A 16,730-nucleotide genomic window follows, 5' to 3' on the forward strand; every position below is an offset into this window, starting at 1 on the left:
TCGTCTATCAAAAAATCTGTCTAACTCAGCCTTGAATAAATTCAATGACCCAGCCTCCACTGCTTTCTGGGGAAGAGAATTCCAAAGACTAACAACCCTCTTAGAGAAAAAAGATCTCACTCAGTCTTAAAAGGAAGACCTCTTATTCTTAAACTGCGTCCCCTAGTTCTTGTCGCTCCCACAAGTGGAAACATCCTCCTAGTGTCTACCCTATCAAATCCCCTCAGGATCTTTTATGTTTCAATAAGATCACCTCTCATTCTTCTAAACTCCAATGGATAAAGGCCTAACCTGTTCAAACTTTCTCCATAAGATAAGCCCTTCATCCTAGAAATGAGCCGAGTGAACCTTCTCTGAACAGCTTCTAATGCAATCATAAAAAATGCTGGAAAAACTCAGCAGGTCTGACAGCATCTGTGGAGAGAAAGGCAGAGTTAACGTTTCGCATCCGTATGATCCTTCAGAGCTGAAGAAGACTCAAAATGTTAGCACTGTCTTTCTCTCCACAGATGCTGTCAGACTTGCTGAGTTTTTCCAGCATTTTTTGTTTTTATTTCACATTTCCAGCATCCGCAGTATTTTGCCTTTATCTAATGCAATCGTATCTGTTTTTTCAAGTGAGGACACCAAAATTGTTCACAACAGTAATACTGATGTGGTTTCACTGAGGCCCTGTATAGAAACTCCAGAAACCTGCAGCTGGCAACACTTCATGCCCTTGGGTAGTTGTCCAGGAAAGGAGCAGTACTCAGGGATGCATCAGAACATCTAGAAGCCCTTCCAGCTGTACACACCCTCCTCCCTAAAAGCTGCTCCAGCTATCTCACTGAGAACCCTATTTGAACTGAGTTATCTCAGTCCCTCAGAATAGTGAGTTTACAATCCAATGGTTGTGAATTGTTTGATTGGCCTGGTCGACCAGCCGCTCAACCTCTCGGCCAATGAGATTTCCTGAGGAGGGGGGGTTGCTGTCGCGCACGCGGCGCGGCTGTTCCTGGGACGGATTATTGACCAATCGGAGGGGAGGCGGGGGGTCAACGCAATGGCTGCTGGGTGTCCCGAAGAGCCAATGAGAGGGCTGCGAGGGCGCCGCGCGGGGCCTGCCGGGTGCCTGCTCTGTCCAATGGGAGGGCGGCCCGCGTGGTGGTGAGTTGGTACCGGCCGGGAGAGGCAGCGGGAGGCAGCAGCTTATCTGTGTGGACAGAAAGGTAACGGCAGCTCGGGGAGGGAGGCCTGTTCGCTCACTGTCTCTGTCCATCGCTCCTCACCCCCCGGTAATAACAGAGGGAATCCCCAGCCTGCTCCACGCTGACACCCACTGAGGCTCCTCGCGGCCACTGCCGAGAAAGCCGCCTGTTTAAACGGCTTCTGTTGTCAGCACATCCTCAGGTAGATAGTGTGTCTGCCAGCAGTGGGTTAGTTGGTCTCTCTGTCGCCCCTGAGTCAGAGGGTTTGGGTTCAAGTCCCAGTCCAGAGACTGACGCTCCAGTGCAGAGCTGAGGGTACGGCATGCTGGCTGGCTAGGTGGAGTGGTGCTAATGCCAGGGGACTGCTGTGCTGGAGGGTTGGCAGTGCCAGGAGGAGTGCTGCTGGCGTTGGGGAGTGCTGTGCTGTCAGAGTGCCACTGCTGGTGGGGTGGGGTGTGTGGGGGAGAGAGTGCCATGCTGGTGGTGTCAGAACGCACTGGTGTTGGGGGAGCATTGTGCTGATGGGGTGTTGGGGGTGGAGGAACTGCCATTCTGATGGTTACTGGTACCAAGGGAATGCCATGCAGGTGCTAGGGGGAAGTGCTGCTGGTGTTGGGGGAAGTGCTGTGTTGTCAGAGCAGTAATGCTGAGGGTGTGCTATGCTGGCAGGACATTGGTGTTGGGAGAATGCAGCTGGTACAAGGGGACCCCTGCACTGGCACAGCAGTGGTGCAGGGCAGGGTGTGCTGGGGAGCACTGCTGGTGGAGGTGGGGGGGGTGCCAGGGAGTACTGTGCTGCTGGAGGTGGGGGATGCTAGGGAATGCTGTGCTGACAGAGGTGGGGGGGTGCTAGGAAGTCGGCTGTGATGGTGGAAGTAGGGGGTGCCAGGGAATTGGCTGTGCCAGTGGAGGTGGGGGGTGCCAGGGAATTGGCTGTGCCGGTGGAGGTGGGGAGTGCCAGGGAGTGCTGTGCTGGTGGAGGCAGGGAGTGGTGTGCTGGTGGAGGTGGGGGGCGCCAGGGAGTGGTGTGCTGGTGGAGGTGGGGGGCGCCAGGGAGTGGTGTGCTGGTGGAGGTGGGGGGCGCCAGGGAGTGGTGTGGAGGCGGGGGGGTGCCAGGGAGTGGTGTGCTGGTGGGGGTGGGGGGCGCCAGGGAGTGGTGTGCTGGTGGAGGTGGGGGGCGCCAGGGAGTGGTGTGCTGGTGGAGGTGGGGGGTGCCAGGGAGTGGTGTGCTGGTGGAGGTGGGGGGTGCCAGGGAGTGGTGTGCTGGTGGAGGTGGGGGGTGCCAGAGAGTGCTGTGCTGGTGGAGGTGGGGGGCACCAGGGAGTGCTGTGCTGGTGGAGGTGGGGGGCGCCAGGGAGTGCTGTGCTGGTGGAAGTGGGGGGGGGGGGGGTGCCAGGGAGTTGGCTGTGCTGGTGGAAGTGGGGGGAGTGCCAGGGAGTTGGCTGTGCTGGTGGAAGTGGGGGGGGGGGTGCCAGGGAGTTGGCTGTGCTGGTGGAAGTGGGGGGGGGGTGCCAGGGAGTTTGCTGTGCTGGTGGAAGTGGGTGGGGTGCCAGGGAGTTGGCTGTGCTGGTGGAAGTGGGTGTGGTGCCAGGGAGTTGGCTGTGCTGGTGGAAGTGGGGGGGGGTGCCAGGGAGTGCTGCGCTGGTGGGGGTGGGGGGTGCCAGGGAGTGCCGTGCTGGCGGAGGTGAGGGGTGCTAGGGAGCACCATGCTGGTGGAGGTAGGGGTTGCCAGGGAGTGCTGTGCTGGTGGGGGTGTCCCAGGGAGTGCTGTGCTGGCAGAGGTATTCTGTCTTTTGGACAACATGTTAAACCAAGATTCTGTCATTATTCCAAGAAAGAGTCTTTTCTCCATGAATTGGCAACAGTGTGTCACTTCCATTGTACTTATTCTTGAAAGCATTTAGGTTGCAACAGCAAATAGTTTGTAATAGTCAGAGTTTAACAGTGTAACCCATTAAAATCAAACCTCGTGGGTTAACCTTGTTGAGTTAAAGTTGCTTCAGCACACAGTTAAATAAATCTGAAAGTTCTAGTTTCTATTCCCTGTTCTGCCAAGTTAACTGAACCATTCAAGATAGCAGTTGAGGAGCAACAAGTTGTCCAATACTCGGAGAAAAACATATACAGATGTGCACTGTTTTGGAAGAATCCCAATAGTAGTAATTATTTCTGTGCTGGGATTTTTGTATTATCTAATGCTAGTGCAGGGAGTGTGTATCAGTGGAAAGGAGAGAAAATATCAATATAAAAATGAAAAATGCATACTTAAGTGCAATGAAGCCAATCCTTTTTCAAGCTGTATAGAGAATTTAGGATGTGTCTTGGTGAAATTTTGACATGTGGGGATGATCGCGTTTGAGTAATAAGTGCATCCTGTCCTCATAATCCCTCCCTGAACAATCTATCCAGAAGTAACCAAAATGGGGTGTGTTTAAATAATGCATTTAGGAGTGTTTTTGAATTCAGTACTTGAGCAAGTCTAGTGAGTTAGTTCAGGGCAATGAAGTAATCTGAAGGGAAAGAAATTTAGAGCTGAGTCATCAAATGTAACTGGGTTTACTGTTAAAATAGATGGAAGTGCTTTTTTAAAAACACGTCAGGCTGAAAAAGAGCAAATATTAGGGAGATCTAGGATTTTAGCACCATTCCAGAACTTGAGCACATAACCTTGGCTGACATTGAAGCGCTATACTGTCGGAGTGCTGACCAAGCTCCCACCTGCTTATTTAAGTGGATATAATTGATCTCATGATGCCGTTCAGAGAAATGCAGGGGAGTTCTCTTGATGTGATGGCCAATGTTTATCCCTCAATCAACATTGCTCAAAAAGTTTAATTGGTCTTCTCTATGTTAAAAATGACATAAATTAAAGCTATTGTAAGATTGCTACTGTAAAATTAGTAACATGGCCAACTGAGGGAGCTTGCTGGTCAACATAAACAGGTTTGTAAAATGGTGGCAGACTCAACTCAATGTAGAAAGAAATGCAGTACATCTTTGGGGAGAAAAGATTGGTGTGATAAAACATGTCCTCAGTGGTATTCTTAACAGTATGGAGGAACAGAGAGATCTAGATTTTTAAATATATTGATCTTTAAAGTTCTGTGTGCTCTGGTAGAGTAGGCTATAAAGGGAAAAAAGATTCTGGGTTTTGCAGATAGGAATATTGAAATAATGTAAAAATCTGAAGAGAATAATGAATTTCGGAAAGAGAAAGGATATAATGTGCAGATTTGGGCACTCCAGTTTAGAAAGGATATTTGAGCCATGTAAATTTTAAAGTGTGTAATGAAGATTCAATAAAATGATACCATGCATGAAGATTATGGTTAGGAAGAAAGAATGTGACAATGTAGCTTCATTCACTAGAACAGAGAAGTTAAGGGGGAAGTCTAATAGAGGATTTTAAGATTGAAAGGTTTTCAGAAGGTATATAGTGAAGTATTATTTGTATTGATTGACAGATCAGTAATAAGGTTTAGACTCGGGATTATCATTACTTAACAGTTAGAAACAGAAGTAGGATGTTGAAACCTGTTCCACCATTCAATACAATTGTGGCTGATCTATCTCAACTCCAGCTTCCTGCACTATCCTCACATTCTTCAATCCTCTTAAGTATCCAAAAATCTGTTGATCTCTGTTTTGAATATGCTCAAGAACTGCATTATCTGCTGTCATCTGGGGTAGAAAATTCTGGAGATCTATAAACCTTTTGAGTGAAGACGTTTCTTCAAACTCATTCTTAAATGGCTGACCCCTCTGCTGGTACTTTGACCATTATTTCTGGACTATCCAGCCAGGGGAAACATCCTCCTAGCATCTATCAAGCCCTTTAAGAATTTTAATGAGATTCCCTAAAGTTTAGAAGAAAGGAGGGGAATGTAGGCCTAGTGTACTCAATCTCTCCTCATTGGACAATCCCCTCATTCCTGGAATAAGTTTAATGAACCTTCATTTCACTCCCCCTCGGGCAAAAACATCCTTCCTGGGTAAGGCAACCAAAATTGTATGCACTGTGTCAGGTGTCATTTCACCAAAGCCTATATAATTGCAGCAAGACTTCTTTAGAGTGGTGAAAAATTAGAAGAGCTATTTCAGATAGAGGATTGTCACGTGTTATTGCAACTGACTATAATTTTAAAGAGAATTAGGTTTGAAAAGAAATAATATAGAAGTCAAGGAATTGAGATTCGAATAGGTGGTGTCAATTGAAGTCTTGACATTAGCATGGTGATCATAGTGAGGGTCTTCTGTGCTATATTTTCTTATGATACTGGACAGTTAAAGGGAATGGGAAATGGGGGATGTATTTGAGAGACCAGAGAAGAATGTAGACAGGTTAGAGAATTAGAAAAGTTGCAAATGCAATCCATCATGGAGAAATGTGAAGCAGTGTTTTTTTTTAGGAGAAACTGAAATATAACAAGTAGTAAAATTCTCAATAGAGCTGAGAGATCTAGGGATGGGGCTACACAGATTGTTAGGAAGATTAAAATAGCACAACATGTAATAAATGCTATAAATGGACAATGAAGTTCTGGTTATATAGGGATATTGAATACAGAGCATGGAGGTTTTAAGGACTCTACAGCATGGAGTTTTGGCACCACTTTTAAGAAAGGATCTTGGACATGTGTAAAACATTGTGTGTTACAAGGTCAATGCCAGAAGTGAGTGGATATGATTAGGGTTATATTCACAGAATGAAAAGGGATCTAATAGAAGATTTCAAAATTATAAATGAGTAAAAAAGTGAGAGGTTACTTCCATTGCTTGGAGAATGCTTTACCATAATTACTGAAACCAAATCAATTAATATTTGAGTGATTGAACTGTATGGTCTATGGGCCAACCCTTCAAAATATATTTTTGTAAACTTTCAGAATGTGCATACATTTTCAACTTACCAGGCCATGTCTTATTGCTTACTGTAGGTTCTATAAAGTTTTCCATTTTATTCAGCATTGTATTAATTTTACATATTTGTCATTGGTACCCCATTTTGATTGCCAGACCTGAAATTGCCTGAAATCTAAATATGGCCAATTATCCAAGCTGGATCAGCATTAGGACTGGAAGCTTGGCATAAGTTTTTTATTCTGGTGTTGATTTAGTTGAAAAACAGTATAACCTGGAGACACAAATATGACCAGTCTTTCCTACTTGAGCTTTGCCTGCTGTACATATTTCATTTCATCCATTATTAGTTATCTCTGAAATGAGAATGCAGGATTTTGTGCGTGCAGCATCTAAAATGCATGTACAGGAAAAAAATAGATAGCTGCAGAGTTGGCCTGCTGAGAAAGCCAACAGTATAATTAAACTAGCTCAATTCAATGTGCTCTCTGCCAATTTAATATAAATGGATCATCGCAAATGCAAGACATAAACTGATTGGTTTTAGAATAGGAGAGAACTGTTTGTCAGGCTAACCCTGGTGGTACACTGCGATGTACCAAAATAAGCAGGGATGTATTTAAATTGTTTTATCAATGTTGATACCTTGCCAGTTTTGTTCTAGGTTGCTGTAGAGCTAATGCCTCTGATTATGTAGTTCATCCAGTACATTGCATAAATATATATAATATACTTTGGGATGCAAATAATCTTGCTCTTTTGCATCAAGATCAGCAGATGATTTGGCTCTAACTATAAGGGTTGAGTAGAAGATAATTTTATTGCTCCATAACATGTATCATTCAGCATAGTTAACAATGTTGACTAACCTATGTTGAATGTTCATATCTGTATGGCTTGGGGGATGAGTAATTTTGAACATTGGTTCTATTCGGATTTCCATAGCCAAAAATGTTCAGTAACCTGAAACCTTAAATCAAATTCTCAGGAATATTGCCAAATGTTTTCAGTTTATATCGCTGACACAGATCAAAAGTTTATTCATATTGTTTGTTGGATCTGGTATGCAGAATGGCTGCCATGTTTGCCTATGTAAGTTACTGTACTCCAGGGTATTTCACAGTGCATAACCTCTTTGAGAGGTGCCTGGGAAATGTAGTAAGGTGCTATATAAATAAATGAATGCATTAAATTTTGACATGAAGTTTTGCAGCAGGTGGTGTAGATGGACTAAGGTGTTTTGTTATTGTCTAGCAATTCCTAAGTAACACAGAATTGTATCTTGGTGATCCCAAACACATCATGAAATATTTTAGGATCTTGGGCCATTTGCAATGTTGTTCTATACCCCAATGAATGAGTGTTCAAAATTTATAGCTTGCTGCAGACCCTTCTTTGTATCATCAGACAGCCTGATTTTCATTAATCAGATCATGATCATTTGTTTTGAGGAATGTAATTAGGGAGCATGTTGTCTTGCGTCTATAAAGTGGCAGGCAACTGTTTGAGCAGTGCGCATTCAGAAGAGATGATGACCTTTTATAGTTATTGTTGAGTAGTGAGAGACTGATTCAGCAGAATTGTTGCATTATAATGCCAACTGTATTGTAACTGGAATTAAGATGTCGCTTTCTGCATGTGACTGATTTTTCGAGTTACGTTGTGTTTTAGAGAATGTGTTACAAATTGTCACATTGGCTCAGCCTTTGTCCGCAGTGTTATTAAATCACCTACGCATTCCTAGATATTTTACTACTCAATCCTGATATCTTAATTTCTAAGATGGCAACCCTGTCTTTGCTCAGCAATTTTCTGACCTACTTTTATTTAAAATGTTCAACTATAACATATTCTTTGCTTTAATGAAGACGGAAAATGCTGGAGGTTTTGTCTGGACTGTCAGATTTGTATTTTCTGCATTTCTCCCTTGAGTGATGAGTTTGTTAAATGGTGCCCATGTTAGTAATGACGTTTACTCAGGATATAGCAATTTTCTCAGCCATTTCATGCAAGACAAGATTTTCTTTAGTTTTCTTTTTTGAAGAGATACTGTCACATGATGTGTTTATGTCCAATTGGTGTTTAAAACTCACCCTTTTAACAAGCTAAATTGTTTTTTATGATGCAAGTTACTATGGATCATTAGTTGCTCAATACTAGAATGCTCTTAATTATCTTGCATTACTTTAAATATAATATAATAAATGCTGTAAATTACAATAAAATGCATGCAAGACTAACTTATACTGTACCTGGGCAGCATGTCGATCATGTGCTTTCCAATGAAACTTGATTTTTAATGAATATACGTTGACAAGTTTTAAACATTAAGAACATGTACATTCCTTTACATTTTAAAAGAAAAATTCAGCAAATGAAAATTGTGTAAGTTCTCAGTTATTCAGTACTTTGTACAAATAACAGATATTTCCGTCATGACCTGCACTTAAGTCCTAAGCACAAATAGAATTGCTGCCTGTATACCAACCCATCACTTTTCTAATTGATTTTATGTAAGCGTTAAAATTTTGTCTCTGTATCCTCCAGATTGTAAGAATGTTCTGTGATGTTTGACAACTGATTGCAGGAAAATTGTGGACTTTTCACCAGCTGGTATACAGTGGTATACTGGAGGTGTCTTCCTTTTGACCTTTCCAAATTGTTCCAGAAGCCGCCTTATTTTTGTGGGGTGGGTGAAGGGGGCACAGTAAATAAAAGCTGGACAATGGCTGCTCACCAGCAGCTGGATCCTGGAAAATTATGGAAGTGGTCTGCCTGTCCTCTTGGGAATTGGTTTATAAAGGTTGAATGTAGCCTGTCATCTAAAATGTTTTATTTTTGGCCCTTATTTTGGGCAAGTAAATATTTTAAAGAAATGGAGGAGTTTCAGATACTGTTTTTTTTAAAGTTAGTTGGCTTTTGAGTGTAGGAGCCCCTGACCCAAGAAAGTTGTTTTTTTTAAATTCCTGAGTGATCCTGTTTGATTAATGTTCAGGGAGCTTGGTGGGGTGAAGGGTGGCTGGTGGGGTTGTAAATTGACTGACTTGGGGTTGCAAGACTGGTGAAAGCTCAAAAGGATTAATGAATATTTTTATGAGAACAGTCAGTGTCAGCAAGGGAAAGGTGGGCTGTGGCGGAGTCGTCAATGGCAAGCTAATATAATGTAGAATTAAGATTGCCTTGGGCAAATACATGGGTGTTCCTTAACACAAAACAACAACAACTTGATTTAGGTAACACGTTTACAAGTGGATAAATGTCTTGCTGTGCTTCTTAAAGTTGTAATCTGCATAGAGGGAGGATTCTTGTGTGGAGCACTAATACTGGCATTGACCTCTTGGGCTGAATGGCATGTTCCAGGCTGTAAAATTCTATGTAACTTCAGACATGACCACTGATTCTGGGGTGGAGAAGGTGGAAGATGCACAGTTACCAGAGTCAAAGGGATGAAGAGCTTGTGGGCAGTGTTATGGGGCTAAAGAGGTCACGCAGATGGGATTGGGAAAAGTTATGAATAGATTTAAATATAATGTAAAAGCAAAATACTGCGGATGCTGGAAATCTGAAACAAAAACAAAAATACCTGGAAAAACTCAGGTCTGGCAGTATCTGCGGAGAGGAATACAGTTAACATTTCGAGTCCGTATGACTGTTCATCAGAACTAAGGAAAAATAGAAATGAAGTGGAATATAAGCTGGTTGAAGGGGGGGTGGGACAGGTGAAGCTGGATAGAGGGCCAGTGATAGGTGGAGGCAAAGAAGAGATTGCTAATGTTGTCATAGACAAAAGGACAAAGGGGTGTTGACGGTGGTGATATTAGCTGAGGAATGTGCTAATGATGACATTAAGGGTAGAAAGCAGGACGAGCAGGGGGGGGGGGGAAGGGATCGAAATAATGTGTTTGAATTTATAGGTGTTTGTGGACTGAAGCCAATGTAGATCACCAAGGATAGCATTGATAGGCGAATGAGATTTGGTGTGGGATAGACTACTAGCTGTAGCAGAGTTTTGGATGAACAGGAATTTAATGCAGGGTGGAGAATGGCAGACCAGACGGGAGAGCATTGGACTAATTGAACCTGGTGGTGAGAACTGAGGGTTCAGGCACTGAAGGAGTGCAGCAGAGGTGGGTGATAGAGTAAGAAGTAGGTGACCTGTAGCTGGATAGAGCGTATGAGATCAAAAGCTTGACTCAGGATTGAATAGGATACTAAGTTTGTCTGTCTGTTTCAACCTGAGATGATAATCAAGGAGGTTAGAATATGGTGAGGGTACACTACAGGAACTGAAGACAACAGTCTTCCCAATGTTTAACTGGAAGAAATTGAAGTTCACCTAAGACTGAATGTTGGGAAAGCAGCCTGTCAACACCGAAGTGTTGGGAGTGTTGGAGAGTTACAACTAACTGTCATCTGCGAATAATATCAAAACTGATATCCATCTTTCTGGTTGATGTCGAGAGTTAGCGTGTACACAAGGAAGGAACAAGTCACCATTCAAGATATTTTGAAGGTCTCTTAGTACACAGAACACAAAAAGGGGCAGTTATAACAACAATCTTTGATCTAGTTAAGATATTTGTTATTCTGGTTAGCTACACTGCAAATTTATAAATAATGTAATCTAAACACACACACATGGGGAATGGAACAGAAAAGAGAAGGGCATTGGTGACAATTGCAGCTATAACGTTACTCCCTATCCTATTTGATATCTACTGTGATTTTCAATTGATGAGCCTTTCATTGGTTTTGTCTGTCCTGATTTTTGAAACCTTTACTTTAAAAAGTTGCTCATAGATACAAGCACTTGTGTAGGGTCCCTATGAGCCTTTAGTAGAACCTAACTGATAAGTGCATTTTCCAGGATTTTGCTCATATGTGATGTTTCCAGGATGAGCATTGGATACAATGATGTTCAGCCACCCTGGCTCCTCCCTCTCTGTTGGAAATGGGAGTGATTCACAGCCAGCTGTTTGTTTATTTTTATACTCTTTAATCATTTACACTTTCACAGTGTACCTGCTAGCTATAGGGAGACAAATAGCTCTGTCATCTGCAGAAATCAGCCTCAGAAATATACTTGTAAATTGCACAGTAACCCTATTTTCTGATTTTGACTTTTGAGTTAAGTCACTAGAAAGTTGCCCTGGCGTGCCTGTGTGCAGTAAGCATAATAAAGAACTGGTTTAGTGTTTTTCCAAGCTTTTTAAATTCTGGTTCTTTGTAAAATTCTGAAGTGAGAATTGAAGCAGCAGCAATTTTTAGGTTGATGGAAGTAATGAAGTTGAAGATAACATTTTCAGCAATTCAGTTATAAAAGACCAGATGGTTTGTGAAGTCACAAATGTAGAAAACATTTCTGAACACTTGAGTTGTGATGTTGGAATCACAGCAGTTATTGCATTGTGGAGATGAGCACACTAATTATATATGCATACAGTATGTTTACAGTCAGTGTGAGTTTTCTTCACCCACATCATGAGAGCCACTGCAATGCCAGATCAACCTCCCTACGATCTCCTGTTTATTGGTTATATTATCTGGTTTAGCCTAACCTATTTGTAGCCAAGAATATACATGAATTTGAAATTCTTGACCCACATTTTACACAAACTCAGATGGAAATGTAAGATTAGCATTAAATAGCTCAATTTGTGGAGCACTTTCATTTGGAGAAGAATTATCTCCTGCAGCTAATGACAAAGTATTTGGGCCAGTGTTTCATTGTGAGAAGCTTAGGGATGCAATTCCCTACATTTGCACCTGATTTCCATTACTTAACATAAAAGGCTTGGAGTCTCAGACACTTAAGTTTGGCCCACCATAATCTTTGAATCCCTGTCTAATCTATTGTTTTTACTTCATCAGATCTCTTGTTTATAAATGTAAATTCTGTCCCTGGTAAACTGTGGGGGGTAAAAGGTCTGCTCCTAATATCTGACAAGTTAATTTTCAAGCCTTTTAAAAGGACTAAATTGATTTATGTTGAACATCAAATTCCATACAGCGATGCATGCATTTCTAGCCTACTAGCCCTTTAATGCATGCTCTCATAGTAAGATTCTAGGTACCTGCTGTTTTAAGGATTATGTTTGTTTCTTAGGATCCAAACCAATCGATTAACCCTTTCTCTCAAATTGGACATTTTAAAATGAAAAATGAAGACCTTGATTTGTGTAGACCAGGGGATTGTATATTTGAATGCTGTAATTTTCATACATTAAACTTAAAACAGATTTGAGCAGTGAAGGAGAAAGGACAGGTTCTTCCTGACTTCATTGTCTGTAATATTGGTGGGGGAAGAGGAGAAAGAATCAGATGCTCAAAAGGGGACTAGCTCCAAGATGATATGCACCCCTTTGTATTACACAATTTTCAAGATTTGTACAGTTGCGTGGCTCTAAGTACAAGCAGAATTGTTAGACCACAGCCCCTTTCAATATGTACTTACTGCCTCTTTCCAAGCTACAGTGCTCTTGCTTCCCTTTTCTCACTTTCAGTTTTTTCCAAAGCTGGATTGCTGTCACCTACAAATCCTGTCTTGAGAAAGCAACTCCTCCAGCAGCTCTAGGAAGTTTCCAGTTTTAATTATAAGGCTGTGCTGAATCAGCTTGCCTTCACAACTGTACTATGATTGGGCTCAGCATCCCTGGATTCCCCCTTTTGAGGGAAAATTGGCTAGGGTTTCCACTCTCAGTCATGATATGGTGAGGACAGGTTTGGTCTAGACTCTTATCTTCACTCCTGCCTGCTGTCAGGTGGCACATTGACATTGTGCCCCAGAGCATTTATACAACAGCCAGTGACTTTAGGAGAGGAGGCCAAGAAGGAGGGTATGGGTTAGGGAGGTGCATGAGGGGATGTGTGCAGGAGGAAGGCAGGGGTTGTGTTACTGGGGAGGGAGGAGGGGAGATTGATTGATTGTAGCCTTTATAAAAGTAGCAGGTGGAGGGAGAAGAGGAGATTCAGTACAGGAAAGTCACTCCGAGCCAAATGCTCATGTTTTTCAGATATGCATTGTCAAGGTGACCTTGCATTGTGTGTTGGAGGATTAATGTTGAATAATGATACGAATGAATAATAGTAAAAGACAAATGGATGAATTGGAACGATAGCAAATTAAAATACAATGAAGATCTGTTTTTATATTTTTATAAGAAATAGGCCATTTGTCCTTTTGTGTCTGCTCTGGCATTCAATAAGATCATGGTTAATCTTCTACTTCCACTTTACCTTCCCTACCATCCCTATATCCCTTGATTTGCTTAATGCCCAAAGATCTACCAATCTCTCTTGCATATACTCCAAGGACAGGGCATCCACAGCCCTCTGGGTTGGAGAATTCCAAAGATTCACAGTCCTGTGAGTTTTCAATGGATGGGTTTCTTCATTTCTCAAAGTACCATTCAGCTTGAAAGGGTGGTGGTGTGCTGATATATGCTAAATATGAACTCAATTCAATCTCTCTTGACAACATTACAGTTCCAGCAGATCTTGAAATAGTGTGCCCCCGTTGTTTGCCCAGAGATATTTCAGGAATCTACATTACTGCCATGTACTCACCAACTAGTTGCAATAAGGAATCTGAATTAATGAAGACGGTTGACGAAGTTCAGTCTGGTCACCCGAGAGGTCGAATTTCTTAGGGGGTTTCAATCAAGTGGACACTGACCTTATTTGCTGCCCTTCAACAGATAGTAGGTAAACCTACAAGAAACAATACAGTTTTGGATAAGATTTTACCCAATCTGCATCCCCTCAAATAAAGTGAAGTTGTGTGCCCTTTTGGCAACAGTGATCATAACTTTCTCCTGGTCTCCCCGATTGCCAACCCTACATGGCACAGTGTATCAGTGTCATGGGATCAGGGACTCTGATTCTTGAACGTTCAGTCACTGGATATCTTCCCACTCTTGGCATGAGATGCCCAATTCTTCTTCTGCTTCTTCAACCAGGATGCATTTTACACCACCTTGCTGTCAGCGTTGAATATTTACTTTCGTTGTAAGAGTGTTCATGTTTATCAAAGCAACCAAAGCTTGAATTACACCTAAGGTGAAGTTTTTTATCGGTAAATGTCAAACATTTTTCTGCAGCACAGACTCCTAGGAGTGGATTGTGTACTGTAACAAGGTTCAACGTGCCATTACAAACACACACTTCTGTCATGACCAGGTAATGCAGAAGGATATTCTGTCGTGACCGAGTAATGCAGAAGGATAATCCACCATCGTGGTATCGAAACGTTAAACTGATGATGTTATCTTCCCAGTCTTCTCGATCATTGTAGTTCCTAATGGAGATCAGTCCCAGCCACTCTAAAGCCATTAATAGATATTTTGCAGACATTGCTGGCGATATGTCATCTGTGGACATTTCCCAGTTACTCAAGTTTCTACCAGTGAGGGATCCTCCTATGAACCAACCATGGGGAGCCTTCCGAGACTTCTTAAGAATTAAACCTGACTGGTCATGGCAGAGTTCAAGCTAAACTTATCCGTTTCTTTGCTTTTGAGTTTAGTGTTCCTTTATGCAATGTCTTGAATGCTTCCTTTGCTGATGGCTTCAACATCAATGGAAGCAAGCAATTGTTGTTCCAGTGCTGAAGTAACAACCAGCAATACTGGGTAAACTATGCCCCATCACAGTGATAGACTACTTCTCTAAGATTGTGGAATGGTTCACGACTAAGTGGTTACCATCATGCTTCAATCCCTTAGTTAATTGCCGTCAGTTTAGTAGCTGAGCTGGAAGATTGACAACCTACTCTCTGGTTGATGTTGTGAACTTCCTTTGTAAAAACTCCGATAAGTTTGGAACAACCTCCGCCATTATTGTAACAGATATCTCAACAGATCCTTGTCCAGTGGATGCTGACTTCCTCATTAACTGCACTCCATGTGTCTCATTCAGTGTCTGTCTATCTATCCAAAAGTGTTCAGTTAACAGCAGGTGTGCCTCAGTACTCGGCTAGGGTCAATTCTTTTGCTAATTCTCATTGATTTGACATCAAATACTGGAAATACATAGACGATATGACAGTCGTGGAGTCGAGGTTGCAGTCAGCGAGAGTTAGGAAACTCTTGACACCCTCAATGAATAATGTGGAGAAAGCAGTGTGCGGTTAAATATTACTAAATGTAATGCTATGCAGGTGGACCTCAGTAGACATACCCATTGAGGCAATTGCACTCTTGACACAAATGCCTTGAAAGTTCTGGGTATATGCGTTAAGCCAACATGAAATGGACTGGCCAAGTGGACAATATATTTTTTTAAAAACGGACAGATGTTCATTCTCAGATCCCTCAGCTCTTTCAGGTTCTGTGTCCAGAACCTGCTGTTGATCTACACTGGCTACATTCGATCCATGAATATTTAGTGCATGTGTGGCACCCTGGCGCAAGTTGCCCAGATCAATTGAATACAAAATCGCTTGTTGAGATTGATCGTAAGTCTTCACCAGTCATATGACAATGCCTTTCATGTCATGAAGCTCAGAACTCTACAAACAAGAAGAGTTAATATTTGTACTAAGTTTGGAAAATTCCTTATGCAGTCTACCCGATTTTAGAACTGGTTATCCCCACCATGCCCAGAGCAATCAAGGTAACTCTGGTTAGACCAAATTCAACCATGTTAAGATGCAGGAAGGAAAGGCACCAACGTAGCCCTTTTCATTACATGACCATTTCTTACATGGCTTGGGTCCTCAGTGTAGTACTCAAATGATGATGAAATCTATATGTTCTTCAGTGCTTGTAACATAGGTATTGGTTTTTAATTTTAATATAATTTGGATTTAATATTACCTTTCCTTCAATATTCTGCCCACCTCTTCCTTGTTACCTGCTGAATTTGTGTGTCTATTTTTGTTACCACATGATTATTACATGTTTTCACACTTTTAACCTATTACTTAGTCTACGTATGAATGTTCCGACATAAGTCATACTGCAATTCAGCCTTTGGGCTGTGAATGTGTTTCTTGAATAAAATACCATCATTATAAATGACCACCCCCTTATAAGTATTCTGAATCTGGCCCCTATTGGAGACTTGCCAGTCAGGGGAAATGTCTTTCCAGCATCTGCCCTATCAAACCCTTTAAGAATTTTAAGTTTCATTCTTCATTCTATAGATTATAGCCCTAGTCCACTTAATCCCGCTCGGGGCAATTGCTTCATCCAGGTATCAATCTGGTTCTATATATAGAAAAATTCTAATACTCCATTTTACTTTGTCCCTCATGGTCCCTTCTGGGCAGCACTAGCAGGTAAAAAGAAAGTCTAGTATTTACTTAGCTCCTTTAATGATCAAGAAGTCTCAAAGATGAAGTACTTTTGAAGTATAGTCACTGTTGTAATGTAGGAAACGGGACAGCCAATTTGCGCACAGTAAGCTCCCACAAACAACAGTTTGATAATGACCAGGTCACCTGTTTTAGTGATGTTGGTTGAGGGATAAAAATTGGCCAGGACGTGGGATAACTCGCCTGCTCTTCTTGAAAATAAGTGCTTTGCAATCTTTTCTGTCTAGCCGAGAGAGGTGGGGCCTCTTTAACGTTTCATCTGGAAGGTGGCACCTTAGCCATTACAGCACTTTGTTTTAGTGATGCTGATTGAGGGGTAAATTCGGCCAGGACACCAGAGATAATTTGCCTGTTCCTCTTCGAAGCTT

General features: G+C 42.1%; 1 protein-coding gene across 3 annotated transcripts in view; it reads left to right on the forward strand.

Moving 5' to 3' along the window:
• The window catches only part of nup93 (nucleoporin 93), a 138,648-nt gene that overhangs the window by 16,010 nt on the left and 105,908 nt on the right, over window positions 1-16,730 (forward strand). The window contains exon 1 of one of the 3 annotated variants that reach the window (XM_078544131.1): window positions 1,124-1,208. The exons of the other annotated variants lie outside the window; for them this stretch is intronic. The gene's annotated coding sequence lies outside the window, so the exon portion shown is untranslated. Of the gene's footprint in view, window positions 1-1,123; window positions 1,209-16,730 lie in introns of those variants that run through there. 3 annotated transcript variants of the gene reach the window in all.

Source organism: Cetorhinus maximus, chromosome 6 (genome assembly GCF_964194155.1).
Source record: "Cetorhinus maximus chromosome 6, sCetMax3.hap1.1, whole genome shotgun sequence".
Taxonomy (NCBI): Eukaryota; Metazoa; Chordata; class Chondrichthyes; order Lamniformes; family Cetorhinidae; genus Cetorhinus; species Cetorhinus maximus.